Here is a 20603-nt window from a genome sequence, read left to right as displayed (position 1 = left end):
TGTCTATATAACTCAGTGCCTAACACAGCCCTGTGCACATAGTAGGTGCTTAGCAAGTTATTGTTTAATAAATATCATTATTAGAATACAAGAGTGCAACTAAAGATAGAGTACTTTGGGAGTTCAGAAGTGAGAGTGATGACTTCTGACTGGACATCAGGGAAGGCTTCATGGAGTAGATGACATCTGAACTGCGGTTTGAAGTATGGATAGAACTGGATCAAGAGAGTTTGGGGCAGAAGGAGTGGGGTTGGTAGAGAGTCAAGGCAAAAGGAACAACATGAGCACACTAGCAAGAAAACCTGCACCATTCCAAAGAAGTATGTAGGGCTAGTATCCCCGATTTACAGATGAGAAAACTAAGGCCCACAGAGGTTAGATAATTTGCCTGTGATCAGGTAGTGATGCCCAGCACAAGCATAATAGGGCCCTACAAGCATCTTCTTACTTTGTTTTCCACTTCCAAAGAATGGTTAGAGCCCCAGAGTGTCCATTGGTAAAATGAGATCTCCCAAAATGAGAGTGGGCTCAAGAGATCCAGGGGGCTTAGTCTCCTAAAACAATTCTCCTTACAACAACTCACCATGAAGATTCAGAGCGACTGAAGCCAAGTCCTCATTCTCGGGAGGCATTGGCAGAATCCTTCTAGGATGGGACCCTGGCCATTATTCTTGCTACTGTCGTTCATTAATGTCTGAATGCCAGCTCCATGCCAGCAGGTTTGCAGCATCCAGACCCAGCCCCTAGCCTGCAGACTTTCACTCACAATGTGGTAACGCCCTGACAAGCTCACAGCCAGCCCGCCAGTCAAGTCTCATCAATAAACCCTCTCTGCTATAACCCAATGACACCAAGGCTGCCAGTTGGGCTGGATGACTGGACATCAGTGCTGGACAATAATGAAGAATTGTAGTGGGACAGGCAGGTGCCAAGTAACCAGTCACCCACATCATAAAAAGGGAGTTCCATGAGGGCAGCCTGGCAGAGAGTGGGTGCAAGCTCCTGAATACCAGCCATTCAGCTAAAGGGGAAAAGATCCAACAGTTTTCAGTTATGTTACCCACAAACAGCAGGCACTAAAAATACAGCCCCTTCCTTCATTCTTCCAACCATCCTGGGTATACCATTTCTATTATGGTCTAAAAAGCTCAAGAAATCATATGGGTTATTAAAGCCAGCTCCTTGAGCCCGCACCCACCCATGGCACTTCCCAAATATCCTTGCTAGTGGGCAGAGGGTGCCAGCCTGAGATACCCAAGGGACAGAAAAAAAGGATCTGAATTAAGAGAAAGGAGAAGTCTTATGCTCAAGGAATCCGAGGCAACTTTCATCTTTCAAAAACCCAAAAAGCAATAAATAATCAAAGGAGATATGAGATGGGTGACAGCAATTCCATTCAATTCAATAAACATTTATTAAGGATGTAGCAACACTGTATCTTTACAAAGCCCTCTCATGCTTGCCTTCTTTGCTCTCTTAACAGGGCTCCTTTCCCTAGGATTTGGATTCTGCCTCCTCATGAAAATCCTTATCTTCTTTCCATCAGCTGATCAACAAGCATATATTGAATGCAAAGCACTGTGCCTAAAATGTAAATTCAAAGACATTATATTTTAATTATATTTAATTATATTTTACTTGTGTGTATGTGTGTATGTGAAGGGGCAGAGTATCACAAGCACAGAGATAAGTCAATACAAACTATAGAGAAGGTCATCTCAAGAGGGAGAGAACATAGACACCTGGGATGATTTTCCAAGGGCCAAGTATAGGAGGTGACACCTGAATTGTGCTGAACATGACCCATTGCTATATATTACTCCCTCTCTACATACTTTGCATTCTATCAGTCTGGCTGTCTCTTGTTGCTCCTTACTTTCAATATCCTTTCTTGTCTGTATCCATGCCTAAGCGCTGGCTGGGATACATTCCCTCCTCATTGTTGTTGTGTTTGTCCTTTTTTGAAGGAGACCATGACATCAGGGATTGATGACATGACTTGCAGTTGACCTGGATTTGAGTGAGGGAGAAATGTGCAAGGTCACCAACCTCACTTTCTTCTCCTGAGCCATCTGGGTCCAGTGACCAGATATTCATCAAGATGACTGGAGATGGCCCAGAATGCAATGGGAGACCCTGGGGACCCTGGCCCTTTTAGGCTGAGGCCTTTTCAGGTTCACACTTTGAGTGAGGTTATAAGAGGCCTCTTTAAGAAGTGAATCAATGGATGACATCCGTCCTCATAACCCCTGCTTCAAATCCCTGGTTGCTTTTAAGACTCAGTTCAGGCACCACCTTCTGCAAGAGGACTTTCCTAGTGCCCAACTCCATCCCCTTCCACCCCACCTGCTCATGCCTTCCTTTCCTTGTATGTGTTTTCTATGGGTTTTGCAGATGCCTGTCTATATACATGCAGTATCCTCTATTAGAATGTAAACTCCTTAAATGTAGGGACTGTTTTACTGTCTTTACACCCATGGCATGAGTCACAATGCCTGGCACAGAGGAGTCATCAATCAGTTATTTTGCATTTATTAAGCTCCTATTATATTCTAGGCAATATGCTAAGCACTAGGGATTGGTGTGTGTGTTTGTCCTTCATTGCCGAAGAAGACCATGCCATCACAGAAATGATGATATGACTTGCACTTGACTTTGTTTTGAGTGAGGGAGGGCTGTGCAGGTCTCACTTCTCCTCCAGAGCCATATGGATCCAATGACCAGATATTCATAAGGATGACTGGAGATGACCCAAGATGAGGTAATTGGGGTTAAGTGACTTGCCCAAGGTCACACAGCTAGTGAGTGTCAAGTGCCTGAGGTGAGATTTGAACTCAGGCCCTCCTGACTCCTGCACCACCTCTAGACACTGCACCACCTAGCTGCCCCAAGCACTAGGGATACAAAGAAAGGCAAAAGACAGTCCCTGTTCTCAAGAGCTTACAATCCAATGGACCACAACATGGAAACAAACACTCAAAACTAAGATAGATATAGGAGAAACTGCAGGCTGAAAATTTCATAAATAATTATTGATCTTGACCCCCCCCCCCCCCCCCCCAAGAAAAGACATCTCTTCCCATTCTTTTGTGCTGGGGAGGATAGAATGTCAAAATGTCAAATTGAAATAGAAGTAGAACTAAACTGTATGTCAGGATCTCTGCAGGCTGAATATTCACTTAGAAAACCATACAGTAACATTATCTATGTTTCACTCTATTTTTATTTGTTTTGTTAAACATTTCTGAATTACATTTTAATCTGGTTCAGGCTGCACTCCAGCTGCATGAGGCCCACAGGTTCATGTTTGACACCTCTGGCATGGAACATGCTTATAATGTCAGATTTTTCTAAATGCAAAATTAGTTTTGCTGAACTTTTTTCCTCTTCCTCCTCTTTTTCTTTTTAAAAAATTTCTTTGTTAGAAGAGATGACTCTGGGTAGGAGAGGGAGAAGAAGCCTAGGCAAGGTAAAATAAAAAAATATCAATAACCATCTATTTCAAAAAAATAAATGGTGTTGAATGGTCAATTGAAGGAAGATAAAGATTGTAGGAGGTAGTAGTAAGGAAACAGAACCTACGATCCAGGGAAGAGCCAAAGGGGAAAAAAAGTAAGCATGAGAGGGCCTCCTTAGGACATAATATTCTAAGAAACTTCAAACTTGACCTTGAAGTTTATATGGCAGTATCTGATTTGAATACATCCACCCACTCTTTCAAAAAGTACAACCACTTCCCAAAGATTCAAATGCTGATAAGACACTTTTCGGATTTTCTGGTCCCTTATGTCTCTTCATTCCTTCTTTAGGATTCTCATTACACATTAGAACCCCAACTGAAGAGAGTGGGGGAAGGAAGAAGGAAAAAGGAAAGAGGGACAGAGAGAGAAGGGGAGGGAGGGAAAGAGAAAGAGGAGAGAGAGAGGGGAGGGAAAGAGAGAGAGAGGAGAGGGAAAGAGAAAGGAAGAAGGGGAAGGAAAGAAGGGAGAGGAAAGAGAGAGAGAAAAGGGAAGGAAGGAAGGAAAGGGGAGAGGAGAAAGAGAGAGGGGGAAGGATGGAGAGGAGGGAGAGAGAAGGAGGAGAAGGAAGAGGAGAAAAAACATAAATTAGTCCTCCTTTATTATGTAGCTTTTCTTAAAAGGTTGAAAAGACTGGTTAGCATGAAGTTTATGATTGTCTATGGAGTTCAAATATGTGCAAATGCTTTCCAAAATTAGCACAAATACCTTATATATCTGTGTAGAAACTAAGCTAATGGGAAGAAAAAATTAGGAAACTCATTTATTGTGTTTTTCTCTATACCCTTATCCTTTTATTATTTTGTTAGTTTGATTTAAAGCTTTCTGACTTGATCTCCAGTAAACACATATTCATATGTCAAAGAAATAATTTTCATTTTTAAGGACTATATTCAATCTGTAAAATCAGAGTGTTGGATTAGGGAATCTCTAAGGGCCTTTATAACTCCAAATCTATGATGCTATGATCCTAAGACATATCCTTTTACAAATAATTACCATATCCCTCCTCATAAGCAGAGCCCTGGTATTGGGTGTTTCCAAGAATTCCTGCATTGTGGCAGCCAAGAGGGGCCTAATATTGTAATGGCACCGAGGTCATCATTTCCATTTCAATTAAAGTTCTCATCTATGATTAGTCCAATTGACTTTGGGGGTCTGATCTAATTTCTTTCTAATTTTAACTGGTTAGGTAAGTGCTGGATAAGTGGTACAGACATTAAGTGCTATTGGGGAAAATAACAAAAGAATTATCTTCAGCATGGAAACCTAACTATATAACTCAGTAGCTAAGTCATAGAGAGCAACCCGAGGTACAAAGATGGATAAGTGATTTGCCCAGAGTCAGTATGAGTGTCAGAATTTGAACGTAGGTCTTCCAGACTCTACACCCAGTTTTCTGTCCATTATGCCATCATACTTCTATAGAATAAGAAACACAAGTGATAATCACAAGAGACAATGAGAATGTAACCCTTCACCTTTAAAGAAACTATCATTGCCCATGCTACACTGGTGGCCAAACAGTGCCTGAATTGTTTAGTGATGATGGCTGGCATCGGATCATCCACATTCTCTTACCCATGACACCATGGCACAAATCAAGTTGATTAGGAGAAAACAGACTACAGATCTACTCTGGGTAGTCTGTATATTCACCATCCCTTAAGGCCAGGAAGCCGAACAAGAGGGCAAATTGCAACATAGCTCTATCAATGACTGACCATTCACAAGGATGCCACCACATATTTTCAACTTTGGTATATATCACTGATCTACTGAGATTCACTGGGGCCATATGGCACTTTAAAGGAGAAATATGAATTGAGGTAAAATGATGGGAAATTGAAAAGGAGAATTTGCTTCTCAGCTGTGGCTTATTAACAAGTATTGCTCTTCATTTCATTCTCTTTTTTTCTGCAATGTTGCCTAAGAAGCCCCAGAAGGAAGAGAGTTCATTCTTATTGGGGGGTCACTGAAGACTTCAGTGAACTCAACTTAATATAAGCATTCTCTGTGGCATGCAAATAATGCAGGCAGTGAGAAAAGAGCATAAATGGATTGTTCTTGCAGCTTTCACATCTCCATATGGTCCCAATTTATGATCATAAGCAGAATTGTTTATTTTTTTAAAAGCTTTTTAGTTCACTTTTAAGGTATTTTGCTGAGGCACAGCCTGCTCTTAAAAGAGAGAAAATGTGTGTTTTTTCCGAAGTGCTGTTTATTTTGGCTGTTTACTCATTTGCAAAAGTTCAAATGTTATTCTGTGGATTTTACTAATTTTCCTGCAGCAGCCACAAGACCAAGAGGGGGAAAATTTTTTTGCAGGGAGATACTTTCAGGGCTGCCATGAATTTGGTAAGCTTTGCAAAAGCAATTTTGAATAGGTAATTTGTTAAAGTCCCCTCAGTCACTTAATTTAACTTTATTTGCCGTCTGCAATGAGGTGTCAATTTGGCAGTTTGTATGGTGCCCAAAGATGTTTGTACACGGCGGCCAAGGTCTCTCTTTTCGGTGCTTGAACTTTCACAGTTCACCTCATTTGATATTTGCTGAAAGACAGATTATCAGGAGGTTAGAGAAGACCTCAGATTCAGTAAGAGTCAACAGTTGCTCAAAAATATTGGGATCTATCAAATTATGACTTGCCCTAAACTGAACAATGTATTTTTCACTCCTCAGCCCCATGTCCTCCCTGAGAATAAATGCTCTTGCATGGCTATTCTGGGATTCCATGGTCAAATGCTCCTTGTAAGTTATTCCTCATGTCTCAGTACTGCAACAACAATAAAATTACCTACCTACTGACTATAGGAAGCAATCCATGTTGATTAACTAGAGAAAAGCAAGCCAAGTGGCAATATTCATTTCACTGACTCCCAGGCAGATTGTTCTCTTTCTGCACTGGGAAACAGGGATCAGAAACTTAGATTAGGGAACTAGGCAACCTGGGTAACATGGGTCAGAGATGTGGATGAGCACATAGAAGGCAGGTCAGACTTGACCCAAGGTCAAGTCACCCAGAAGAACACAAGTCAGAGGATAAACAAATAAATGAGAATCAGGTGGACTTTTTTTCGGGATCTGTTGAGTGAATATTCAGGAGACCAAGTAAATGGTTAAGATCCAAAAGAACCACATAAGTTGAAAGGGAAGACAATAGTAGACTGGGTCAGATGCTTGGCAAGAGCCTGATAACTCAGTCAGCTCTGGACCTCCAGCTCTAATAATATAGCTGGTTTGGAGAAACTTCTCCTCTTTACCCATCTCTCCTACCATATATAGCAATAGCCCTAAGGCTAGTAACAATTTCAGATGATTTGAATGATGCTGTCCAACTGACTGAAGAGAAACTCGGGGTGGGGCGGAGGGGACAGAATCAAAGAATGAGGGATTTAAAAGAAGATTTTAAAAATCAGATCTATTATTTCATTGGTAGAGTGAATTTCCAATAAGGAAAAATGTCCCTGCCACTTATGCTGTGTCTTTGAGAGGTGTATGGGGCACTGAAAAGTTAAGTGTTTCACACAAGGTTCCACAGTCAGGAGATGTCAGAGGCAGCATGGGAACCCAGGTCTTCCTGATTCTGGGTCCAGTTTACTTCCAATATGTCCTACTGCCTCTTTTAAAAGAGAGCATTCAGGAGAAATTTAAGTTGCTTTGCCAACTCCTGGACCAAATAAGGAATGTTCCACTGGATGGGAAACTTCCCTTCAGGTATCTAAAGGAGAAAATACATAGAAATCTGTAGTCATCATACCTGAACCTCTTCTTAGATGACATGACTTCTCTTGGAGACAAGGGAGTGGCATGGTCCTGCTCTCTGGGAAACTTTTGTGAGAACAGGGTGAGTAGCCACAAGGAAGGGAAGTCCATAATTTGGTCCTGTTACCATTCAGCAGGGATGCAAAGAAAAGCTGCACTTCCTACCAGGCAGGGAGACCCTACAGGCATTCCCCTTTGCAGACATCTGAGGATAGAAAAAAAAATTTGCTCTAGGAAAAATCTTGGCATTGCCATTGAGTGCTGCCTGATACCACTTGCTGGGAGTTGCCTACATCTGACTACAAGAAAAGCTATTTTAGAGATCAATGTCTAAAATTTTACAATGCCCTTGGGAATGACTGGAGGTTCTTGTTGGGAGCCCATGGCCTAAGAGTCACACACCAGAGGTGTTTCGGACAGCTGGTTTGTTCATTCGAGGGGGGCTTCATATTCCAAGAACTCTACTGGGAATTCTACTTTTTTTTTCTTCCACCTTTCAATAAAACTTTCCTTTTTTAACTTTGTGAACTATATGCTTGTCAAGGGAGTTGGTGTTAGCACACTGGGCAGCATCAGTAATTTTCCAGATTGGTGTGTGTGTGTGTGTGTGTGTGTGTGTGTGTGTGTGTGTGTGTGTGTGTGTGTGTGTGTGTGTGTGTGTGTGTGTGTGTGTGTGACAGAGAGAAAGAGAAAGAGAGAGAGAGAGAGAGAGAGAGAGAGAGAGAGAGAGAGAGAGAGAGAGAGAGAGAGAGAGAGATTACCCAAAGTGACCCTGAGTTCTTTTTTGCTGTGAGAGCCCTCTGATACAAGAGTTACAATGTGATTCCTATCTATCCAGGAATGAGTCCCAATGTAGCTCTGCTGAACCTGATGTGGGGGAGTACTTAATTGGCAGTACCTAACTAAAGTAAAGTGTTGTGTGCATTCATCTTTCATTGTTGAAGAGGACCACGCCATCAGAGAAACGATGACATGACTTGCACTTGACTTTGTTTTGAGTGAGGGAGGGCTGTGCAGGTCACCAGCCTCACTTCTCCAAAGCCATCTGGATCCAGTGACCAGATATTCATCAGGATGACTGGAGATGACCCAGAACGAGGCAGTTGGGGTTAAGTGACTTGCCCAAGGTCACACAGCTAAGTGAGTGTCAAGTGTCTGAGGTAAGATTTGAACTCAGGTCCTCCTGACTCCTGCACTGGTGCTCTAGACACTGCACCATCTAGTTCCCTCAAAGTAAAGTATTATGATCTGCAAGAATGAGTAAGGTCTGATAAGCAGATCATAACTACTGTGGGGCATTAGAAGAACAAAGATACCAGGAATGGTAACTCAGATTAGAAGAACTATGGAGAGACTTGTCCATTCTGTTTGATGGTTGAGGACCCTGATCCTACCTCCTGAGGCTTTAGAGTCAGAAGACTTGGATTCAAATCCTACTCCTGATATTTGCTACCTGTATGACTTAGGGCAAGTCACAACCTCCCTTGGCCTTAGGTTCCTTGAGTATAAGGAGGGAACTGGTCTAGAATGCCTCTGATGATCTCTCCTAGATCTATGACCTTGGGATTCCTGTGGATGCCCTGGGATGGGGAACATTCTCTCCAAAGGAAAAAAAAAGAGGCACAAAGTTGGCACTTTTCTCATTTAACAAGAGAATATGTCAGGAAGTAACAGAAAGGTAAATGAACCCAGGTAATCAACAAATTGAGAATCACATGTGGTCCAAACTACACATAAACAAAGAATCTCCTCTCTAACATTCCCACAACTAATCACCCAAAGTCTGCTTTTAAAATCTCTAGAAAAGAAGAACCCATTTTTTTATCCACTTCTGAATAACCCTGATTGTATAAGAAAGTTATTCCTTATGTTGAGCCAAAATTTGCCTCTCTTACACTGGTTAATTATTGCTACCAGTTCTGCCTATGAAAGCCAAAGGGAACATTCTAATCCCCTTTCCATTTGATTTCCCTTCAAATACTTCAAGACTGACTGCTCTCCTCCAGGCTAAACATGCTAAATTCCTTCCACTAATGCTTGCTCGGCATCATCTCTATACTATAGAGCTGCAATGACCCTCCATCATACCATCTGCTCCCCTGGATCTACTGAATGATAAATGAGAGCTGGCAATGCTTCAGGTAACTGTTTAGATAGACTGCCTGAGACTAATCACAACTCAGAATGGCTAAATAAACTTATTGAGTTTTCTATGCAACATTCACTTTGGGCAGGCTAACAGGTAGTACAGCTTTTTAAGACTGGTAAGTGTTTCACATTTTGTAACTTTTTTTTACAGGATCCTACATGATCCAATCATTATATATTGTTAAGTACAGAAGAAAGTGATATTTTAAAGCTTCAGATAAATAGATATCTATATGTAGATGTATATCTAGATGTACATATATTTTGGGTGTATGTGTTGGGAGGGAAGGGAAGGAGGAAGGGATTAAGAGGGGAGAGGAAAAGGAGGAGAAGGAGAGAGGGAGAGAGACAGACAAGGATGACAGGATTTTTTAAAAAGGGGATTAGTGTTAGCACAGCAAAAAAAAATAGTGCAACTGAGCTAGAGGGGAGAAAAGTCAGCAACTGCAATTCAATATCCTTGAAGGATACACTAAGCCCTTATCAAAACTAGAGTTTCTTGAAACCAGTACACAGGAGCAAGAAGCAGCAAAATTTGCATTGTTGGTGTTTGAAAGATGACTATCACCGTACAGTATATCCCATGCCAAACACTGCAGTGCTTTTAGGAAGAAGAAAGGAGTAGGTGGGGGCATTAGGAGGAGTATGGGATTGGATATCCCTGAGTGTTTTGTCTTTTGTGTCTTTGGGAATATTTCTTCCGTATGTTCCCCTGGAGGGGTCTTCTTATGTGCTGAACTATGAAGACAAGCTATCTCAGGGTTTGTGCACAGGGAACACCAAAAGGGCTTGCTACAATGGATCTGTGTCACAAAATCAGGAAAGACTGTCTCAGTGCCTTCTGAACTCCCTCCTCTTTAGGGAGTTTTGAGATCCTGACAATAAGGACAATGAGGAAACAATGATGATTAGCATGCAATTATTACTTACTTTTATGGAGAATTTAAACAATATATTTAATGGGTCATACAAGACATCAAGAGGGAAACATGAAAATTTTAATTAAAACCATGCTCTAAATATCCTGTTGCTCTTCTACATATTTGTTTATTTCTCCCTAGGATTGATTTGTTAAGAGCTTTGGAATTACCAGGGGGAAAGCTTTTGGGGATGTTTGAAACCCATGATTCAAAACAGGGAGAGACACTTGGGTGATGGAACTGGCTATGACATCAGAGGTAACTCAGTCACTCTTCATGCCATTTGCTTAAAGTCATTGGCTCTGCCCTTTATGGAGATGCTGAGAAACTTTCCGAGGTTTTTAATTCCCCCTTATCCTTTAAGCTTTTTACAAGACTCGTTCTGAGTGAGGGTAAAACTGATACTAAAAATAAATTTATTTTCTCATGGTAGTAAGGATCCCCAACCTCTTTCCTGCCAAATGGAAGGGAGATTTTGATGACAGACAAGCCAAAATGGTTCTACTAAGAGACTGACAAGTTCATAGTTCTCAGGTTATTTCTCTTCCACAAGAGTTCAATAAAATTAAATATACCTATAAAGACAAAAGGAAAAAAAGGAATGAATCTAATTCTTTAACACAAAATGTTCAGTCTAGCATTTTAGAGGCTTCCAGAGACTCCCAACTACCTTTCTAGTTTTATTTTATATTGCTTTCTTTCATGAATTCTCCATTACAGTCAAACTGGCCTTCTACCTGGTCCTGGTATATAACATTCCATCTCCTGCCTCCTTCTCTTTGCACAGATGGCCCCTGTTAAGGGGTCTCTGAACTTGTCTTTTTGAGTTGCCATATTTTCCAGAAATACTGAACCCAGAACATGCAGGAGGCTCTGAATGTGTCAAGCCTGAAGCTTCCCCTGAGCTTACGTAATTTGTTGTTGCACCCCAAACTGGACTCCTTGTGTCCTTGAGAGTCAAGACAGGCGCCAGCCAGTCTGTGCCAGGCTGGGATAATGCTTGTGCAGCTGGGGTCCTTTACAGATAAACAGATCCTCCTATCTTCATAGTCTAGCAGTTCCCAAGGGAAAAGACTGAGGTTTTTTGCCCACCTTGCTCCTCCTCATGGGGAGTGGTTTTGTCTTTTTCCACCTTTGCTGTTCTCCCTTTCATGTCATTCTCTTTCCTGGTGTCCCCTCCTCCCTTTGTCCTGTTTTTGTAAAAATGTAAACTTCTGTAAAGACTGGGAACCCTATGGGTTACACATGCATGTTCATTTTCTTTTCACGTTGTCTTGTGACAGCGATTGCCTGTTGACACCTTCCATGTTTGGAATGTACTCTCTCCTCGCCTGTGCCTCTTGGAATTCCTAACTTCCTTCAAAATATCACAGAAATAATATCTCCCATTTAAGGCCTTTCCTCAACCATCCAGTTGTTAACTAGATGTGATGGCACAATGTACAAAATGCTGAACTGAACTTTGAAACAGGAAGACCTGAGTTCCAATCCTGCCCTAGATACTCGATACCTATGTAGCTCTGATTCAGCTTTCCCCTCTCTTCCACTTCCTCAGTTTTCTCATTTGTAAAATTGCACCTAGTGATTGCACCCACCACACAAAGCTGTTATAAAGATCAAATGAGGAAATACATATTTAAAGAGCTATGCAAACCTGAAAGTAAAAAAAAAAACAAACCAACCCCAAGCTCTGTTAGAGCTCCTTCCTTCCCGAAATTAGTTTGCACAAGCTTTTAAATACTTAGCATCTGTGTGTGTATGTCATATTCTTCCAAAAAAAAATGAATTTTTTTTAATTAAATTATTTTGTTACATTTTAAAGTTCAGGACAGTCTCCTGCCCTCCCTCCCTACCACACACTAAAGAAAGTCACCCTTTTATCTATCTATCTATCTACATATATGCAGGACTACATTTGTATCCTCAGTACCTATTAGGCACTTAATAGACATCTGCTGAATTGAACTGGAGTGGCATTGAATAAGGTCACATTTATAAATACTGCTACATAAGAAAGCTGATAATGATCCACCAAAATAAAAATTACTGTATACAGATTTGTTGTTGTTGTAGATAGCTAGATATAATAAATAAAATACATAAGCATACACACACACGTGTGTGTGTGATATATCTATCCAAAACATTTCAGTAGAACTAGGGCATGTATTTGGAGAGAAAGTGATTGTTTGAATTGAAGGCAAGTAATTCATTGGTGGCCCAATATACCAGTACTTTCTTTCAATTCAGGGGTTTGAGATTGAGAGACCATTCATACAATAACTTTCTTTATATTTGCAGTTTTCAGATGGTTTGACATACACTGTCTCAATGAATCATCATGATAACCCCGGGAGGTAAGCAAGGTAGGTATCGTAATCCCTATTTTACAGCTAAGGGTACTGAGGCTCAGGGAAGTTAAATAACTTGCCAAAGGGTTAAGCAGACAGTAAATGGCAGATCCAGACTAGAAGGTAGGGCAGTTGCCTCTGAATCCAGTGCTCTTATCATTACACTAGGATGCTGCATGACAATATTCAATCTGAGGTCCTTCCCAGCTCTAGTTCTAGGGTCCTATGACCTGGACCTTTCAATTGGGACACTTTTAATTATCATCTCATTTATTCCCACTGTAACCTAGTAGATAATGGAAACATTCACCTCCCACTGAGGACCCATAATAGGAAAAGACCAATCTAAAGTATAAGCAGAGGCCCTAAGCAGAGGCCAAGCTGTCTTTCACAGGGCTGGCTAGCTGGGAAAAACTCTAAAACCAGCTATTCCTCCCTTGAGTACCATTGTAAGAACCCTGCTCCCTCTGGCATCAGATCTTCAAGGATGCTGTATCAATCCCACTGAGTCACATCATCAGCCAGAGGGTATCCTATGTTTTCAGTGTCTTTCTTTCCATCCAAACTTAGCAACAACATAACTCTCAGAAACCTGCTCTCTGTTGTGACATTATGCAGTAGCATATTTTTAACTAAAAAGGCACATTTCTTCTGATGTGTTGACTAATAGATGTGATAGCTCCTCCTACTTAACTCAAAGCTTTAACCAGGCTAAAATTCACTTCTTTAAAAAGCCTACAAGGAATAATAAAAATTTCCGACACAGAATAAGGGAGAAGCTTTCAGTGAGATGAGTGGTTCAACATCCCTCAATGGCACCATGTAGACAGCAGCCTAGGGTGCCTATACCTGAAGCCAATCTGGCCTTTTGCATGCTTAGACCCTACCATAGAGCTGCTTTAGCAAAGCCCAACTTGGGAGGCAGGAGGGAAAACCAAACCATTTCCTGACTTCTGTTAAACATTTCATCCTTGTCACTACCATCACACCAAGAATACTAATAAAGCAGTGGCCTAGGCATAGGGTAATGCCAGGTATTTTAGGAAGCTAGTTAAAAGGACACAACTTTGTCCTTTTAAAGGACAAAAAGGACATAATGTCATCACAAGGAAATGCCCTGATGAGTCATTAAGAGACAAATGTTTCAGAGGCAAGAAACCAGCAGGGAAAACTCTGCTCTCCCAGGGCTTTGCTCTCTTTTCTCCATATTTTAATTTGATATAAAAGAAAAATTTCTGACATTCAGAACCATCCAAAAGTAGTCCTGCTTCAAAATGCAGGAGAATTTTTTTTAATTAAATTATTTTGTTACATTTTAAAGTTCAGGACTGTCTCCTGCCCTCCCTCCCTACCACACACTAAAGAAAGTCACCCTTTTATCTATCTACCTATCTACATATATGCATATGTATGTATGTACATATACACGTACAAATAAATTCATATATATGTACACACACACGCATATATAGATATATAGATATGTAAAATCTAACTATGCAGAATCATTTATGAGTTCTTTCTCTGGAGGTGGTTAGTATCTTTCTTCATAGAGGTCTTTTGTAGTTGATTTGAGTATCTGTAATACTCAGAATAACTTTCGTCATTCACAGTTATTCTTCGAACAACTATTGCTGTTTCTGTGTACAACATTCTCTTGCTTCTGTTCACTGAAATCTTTCTATGTTTTTCTAAAAATCAACCTCTCATCATTTCTTACAGTACAGTAGTATTCCGTCACAATCATAAACCACAACTTGTTTAGCCATTCCCCAACTGCTGGGCATCCCCTCAATTTCCAGTTCTTTGCCACTACAAAGAGAGCTGCTATAAATATTTGGAAACATAGGTTCTTTTCCTTTTTCCCTGATCACCTTGGGAAACAAAGTAAATAATGGTATTGCTGAGACAAAAGGTATACACAGTTCCATATCTCTTTTGGCATAAAGGAAATTCCTTTTCATAGAGGTCTTCAAATTGAGGCTATATTACTACCTGTCAGAGAAATTGTGGACAGAATTGAGATGGCCTGTATGTCCCTTTCAATTCTGGGATTCAACATGTGAATTAGCTATGGGAATGAGAAAGCCAATTGTTATGTAACTCTCAGTTTCCTTATATATAAAATAAGGATAGATTTAAACTACATACCTCAAGGTAATGAGATCCCTTTGTATGCCTTAAGCACCATACAAATATAAGTTGCTAATTTTCCTGTCAACTAGCCTAACTGGGCTAGATGAACTTCTAACATTCTTTCGAGCTTTTAGAATTAAAAAAAAACAAAACAAAACACAATGGCATGATGGAAAAAGAATCTGGATGGAAATTAGGAGATCTAATGATAATGACAACACTTTTTCATAGAATCAGTCAACCAGAGCTAGGTGTGAATAAGGACTGGACACCTCCTTAAATCAAAGACATTTCAACTAGATGCTACGAGAAGATGGTTCTATTTGAATGAGGGACTTGGCAACACCTTGTGGGACCTACATACTACCAGAGAGTTACTTTAGAACCTGAATACTTGAATATATGACAAGGAAGAAGAGGAAGAGATAAAAAGGAATCACTTGGACTTGGAGGGAGAAGAACATTTCATCTGTGGCCTAGGTCTCCTCCCACCCCAGCTGAAGGAGGACCCCCCTTCAAGCTGCAAAAGGCCCAAAGATTTTAGATTTTCCACCTTACCACTTACCATCAACATCCTAGAAGTGCCCCAGGATTGGCTGGTGACAACGTCTGTGTTGAAAGTCAAGGGCAAGACTGAACATGATGAGGAAATAGATTCAAAGGTCTACAAAGATTCCAGCAGAAAAACTATACTTCACCTAAAGGAATCACCTTCAGAATTACAGAATTTTCAGGAACTATGAGTTACTCCTTTGCCATGTGTTCTAGAGTCTGAATCTGCTTTTTATCCTGGACTCTGTATGTAGTGATGGAAAAGTGTATCGCAGACTTTGGGGGAAGGCTGTTTTCTACCAACTGTTCTTACTATCTACTACCTTTGTAAAAGAAAACCCTTTTTCTAAAAGGGTTAATTAATAACAACTGATCATCATGGTAAGAAACATAACAGTAGTGCTCATAAGCCATAGCATTAGAAAACAGCCCCAACACCTTAGGGCTACCCCTAGACTCTGAAAAGCAACCTACAGGCACCTTCTGGACCTTTAAGTCAGGGTTGAGAGGGAGCCCCAAGTTTATATGTGCTATGTTATTAAGTCATTTTTCAGTCTTTTTTCAGTCTGACTCTCTGTGACTCCGTTTGAGATTTTCTTGGCAAAGATACTGGAGTGATTTGCCATTTCCTTCTCCAGCTCATTTTATAGATGAGGAAACTAAGGCAAACAGGGTGGTGACTTGCTCAGGGTCACACAGCAAAAAGGTTTCTAAGAACGGATTTGAACTCACAAAGATACCTTCCTGGTTCAGAACCCAGTGCTCTTTCCAGTATTCCATTTAGCTGCCTTATGTGCTTCATGGTGCAAAAGAACAGAAAATATATTGGATGTGGAGTAAGACAAGCTGCTACTAAATAACTATTACCTTGGGTAAGTGCTGAGCCTCAGTTTCCCAATTGTTGAAACCAGGTGGGGTTGGTCCCATCAGCTCTCACATTCTGCATTCTAGTCCTCAACCTGCCACCAACTATTCATGTGACATTAGTCAAATCACTTAACTTTCCTAAGCCTCAATTTGTCCATCAGCAAAATAAGGTAGATGGAGTACTCTAGGATAATTTTTATCCCTAACATTCACTTATCATTTTATTCTAATTCATTGGCTTTTGTATAGTAATGTGTACTTTTTAGAGCAGGGTGGCACAGTAGGTAAGAGTGTTGGTCTGGAGTCAGGAACATTGTTCTTCCTAAGATCAAATCTGACCTAAGACACTTTTCTAGCTGTGTGACTCTGGGCAAGTCACTTAACTCTGTTTGCCTCAGTTTCTTTATTGGTCAAATGTGTTGGAGAAGGAAATGGCAAACCACTCCAGTATGTTTGCAAGAAAACCCTAAATGACGTCATGAAGAATTGGACAACAGCTGAAAAACGAATGGATAGTAGCATGCTTTTCAGAGCACTGTCATATACATTCTCGTTGCATCTTCACTACAATTCAATAGGAGTTGGTAGGACTGTATTATTTCCATCTTACCGATGAGAAAACAGATGCAGAGAAAGCTAAACCACTTGCCTAAGGCCCACCTCCAGCCCATGGCAAAACCAGGATTATAATTCCAATTCTTTGACTTTGGTTCCAATGCTGTTTCTCCTACACACATACAGATATGGCACCTATGTGATAAACACTTGCCACCTATACATTAAAGAAGACCAAGTCATTGATTTTGCTACCCACTGATATATGTTGCTGTCCTTCTGATTCAAAGGTGACACACTGCCAATGAGCGGAGCCCAAGTATGCAAACGTGATAGAAACAACCAAAACATAATCCTTCCTTCTCACACAAGAGCTTTCATATGGTTCAAAGCTAAAAAAAGTTTTGTATAGAACATGTCAGCAACCGTGGTTCCTTAGGCAAGAGTTCTTCTCCAAACCCATATTCAGAGAAAGCATTCCTCTTTCCATCACTCTTTAACTATACCTTAGGCCAATCACTTTTCATTTATTTTCCAGCCACTCCTGGCAGTGCTGGACCCTTGAAGATCATCTATTTGACTTATCTTCCTGAGAGGAGCAGTATTTCCCAGTAATATAACTCTAATCAGTAAGTAACACTAAGTAACGACCCACAATTAGCAAAAGTCTATACTACCCAAAGGCAGCTGGGTGGTACAGTAGATAAAGTGCCAGGCCTGGAGTCAGGAAGACTCATCTTCCTGAGTTCAAATCTGGCATCAGGCACTTACTAGTTGTGTGATCCTGGGCAAGTCACTTAACCCTGTTTGCCTCAGTTTCCTCATCTTCAAAATGAACTGGAGAAGGAAATGGTAAACCACTCCAGTATCTTTGGCAAGGGAACCCCAAATGAAGCTATGAAAATTGGACACAACTAAAATGCTGCACAATAATAACATGCTAGCCACTGGGAATGGCTGGCATTTACAGTCTGAGCCCCTGCCCAAGTTGAGAAGACATACATCTGCCTTAGGAATATCATGGGCATATACAAATGCTATATGTCTTCTCATCATCCATGATAAGCTTTATTCTACCCTTTCTCCTCCAGTAGACTCCCATACTCCCTACATCCATACAACCTATCAAGTTGTCAGGGGCCAACAGTGCCATTTCATGACCCAATCAAAGTAGTCTCTTCCACATTACTGCCTTTTTTACCCCTGACAAGTGGTCATCTGGCTCTTACCGTTTTATGGTGTAATATATTAAGCACTTATTGTATGCTAGCAATTGAAAGAGATACAAAGTTTAGAAAATCCTTCCTGGAAGCATGTTGACACAACCATCATGCCAGAAAGATGGCAGGATGACTCCTGGGGCTTAGCAGGTACTAAAAACTGACTGTGGATGATGCCAAGGGAAATTTCAGCTTGGAATGAGAGGGAATCTTCTAAAGAACTGTAGAGGATTAAACACAAAGATGATTACGATACAGAAATATTACTTGAAAATGGCATTAGAGAATGGAAGAACAAAGCACTGTGTGAAGCCTCAGAGGAAAAGCTATGCAAATATTACTAATAATAACAGCAAGTATTTGTATGACATTTTCCTGTTTTCCTTTGTGTTTGCCAGTCATTTTTACTGGCAACTTCTCAAGGAGATCAGGTTGCATGGCACTATTCCCATTCACCAAATAGGGTCACTGAGTCCCAGAGAGTTTGCCTGGCTTGTCCCAGGCTACAGGCCAGGTTTGAGGGAAGTCAGGAGGACTGGTCTAGATAAGCTGCATTTGGGACATTGCCATAGATCCTATTGTAATCATGGACCTTGAGATGGATAACTTGACCACTCTCTTAAATGCAGGGAGTCTCTGCTTGTCCCTAGACCAGACCCCTCGGCACCAAAGCTTGTCCCATAAAAAAAACGAAGGCACTTAAAAGACTCCTGTGTGCTATATATAAATCTAGTTAAATGGAAGCTAACTGCCAAACATTCTGCTGAACGCATACACACAGAAATCCTTCTAATATGATTATAAAGTATCATTTACCGTCAGGACAACTGCTTGGCCTTATTCTTCCCTTATTTTAAGACAATAGCACCTTTAGCACTGCCACATTTTTGCACACTTCAGTGACCAGCTACTATTCAGAGTTTGAATGGCCCTCAGCAAACGGTCCTTCTCATGATTCACTGTGGATTGAAATTAAAAAGAGGCAGGGGAGAAGATAGAGAAACTCCACAGTTAGGTTCCAGGGGCAGATATCTTATGCTCATTTTCAGCAAAAGATTTGCCCCAATTCTCCTGTCTATTGCTGATATTTGGGAAGTTAATGTTGGTTGCTCGCCTTAAGAGACAATATGACTTGTTGATAAACAATCAAAAATCTTCAAAAATCACCAGAAAACTGGTAGATTGCCTTTCACAGGCTTCAACAGGTCTAGCATCTGGTAGCTATATCAGTCACAATCTCTGTGAAAAGGCCCAGGAGAAGGATGATGTTAACAGAGTACCAAAGGAGAACCACTACTGGAATGATAAAACTTAATTATGATTAGAACCAGAAAGTCCTAATACTCTAAGGTCATTTTAACCTTACAGTAAGCATCATTCCTTTACCTAGGCTGAGCCAAATCTGTTCATATGATTGGCTTTGTTCTTTTTCAGGTTCATCTAGCAAATAACTTCCCTACTTACCTGACCTCCCCAACTGCTAATGTCTCCCCCCTCAATGATTAATTCCATATGTTCTGTATCCTGTAGGTACCCATTTGTGTACATGTTTATCTCCCCCATAAAAATGTGAACTTTTTTATGTTAGGGACTGCTTTTTAATTTTTTCTTTGTATTCCTCAGAACAGTAGTATGTACTTAGTAAATGCCTGCTGGCTGACTGATGGAATGACATTCTCAATTTCCTTGAGCACCTGCCACTCAGTAAGGCACCCTATCAAGCAACAAGATCAGAAGACAAAAATTAGGAACTCAGGGATTCAGAAGAGCCTCCCTCTGGCTTCTGGCTCTCAGACCAGTGTGGTCAACACAGAGTCATGGAAGCTGCACGTGAGAGTTGGGTAAGAGGTGGATACCAGAGGTGGATAAGCAGCCCTGAAAAGGGTTTGACAATCCCTCACCTCAGAGGTGTCTGTCCTCCCTGAACATCCTGTACACCCTGTGACAAGAGTATGATGTAGGTACATAAGAACTGTTGCTACTTTATACAGGAGCAAAAAGATACAGAGATATTAAATAATTGGACTAGTATGACCCACCTAGTTAATGGCTAAATGAGCACTTGAACTGAGGTCTCTTGACTTGCAGGCTCTCTACACTACTATACAATTAATTTTAGTGCCTTGGTTAATACACTGGCATCTCCCCTGTGCACTCCCTCCTTCTCACACTAGAGTCCCAAGGAACACTACAACTTAGGGGCAAGGATTAATTTTATAACGCTGGGGCCAAGCTTGTGATCTTTCAAATCTCTTCAGCCTACTCCAATAACTTTCTTCCTGAGCTATGGAACTCAAGGCATTTGTACCAATTTGATCTAAGAAGTAAGTTTGTCTGTGCATTTCCTAATGAACAAATCTCCCCCTAAAAGATCATGTAAACAAACCTGCATGTGGTTTTCCACCAATCCTAGGGTTACTACTGTTACCTCCCAAACAGAGAAGGATTATACCAACCCAAGTAGATGGAAGGGAGCTGGGGTTCCAGAGCAGTCAGCTCTCCAATACCCACATTACCTTGCTCTTATCTTGCACACAAATGCAGACAGTTTTGGCATACGCTGCCTTCTCA

At 40.9% G+C, this 20603-nt stretch overlaps 1 protein-coding gene and 2 long non-coding RNA genes across 3 annotated transcripts in view; 1 reads left to right on the top strand and 2 right to left on the bottom strand.

Moving 5' to 3' along the window:
- Positions 1–20603, bottom strand: part of LOC140513806 (uncharacterized) — a 66389-nt gene that overhangs the window by 27181 nt on the left and 18605 nt on the right. The window lies entirely within an intron of this gene.
- LOC140513836 (uncharacterized) lies at positions 1396–3247 on the bottom strand. Its single transcript, XR_011970376.1, has 2 exons — positions 1877–3247; positions 1396–1584 (listed from the first exon to the last, which is right to left on the bottom strand). It is a non-coding gene; the product is annotated as an uncharacterized lncRNA (long non-coding RNA).
- Positions 8017–19697, top strand: LOC140513850 (uncharacterized). The gene is made up of 2 exons (XR_011970391.1): positions 8017–10609; positions 12653–19697. It is a non-coding gene; the product is annotated as an uncharacterized lncRNA (long non-coding RNA).

Source organism: Notamacropus eugenii, chromosome 7 (genome assembly GCF_028372415.1).
Source record: "Notamacropus eugenii isolate mMacEug1 chromosome 7, mMacEug1.pri_v2, whole genome shotgun sequence".
Taxonomy (NCBI): Eukaryota; Metazoa; Chordata; class Mammalia; order Diprotodontia; family Macropodidae; genus Notamacropus; species Notamacropus eugenii.
This window is presented reverse-complemented; position numbering and strand designations above follow the sequence as displayed.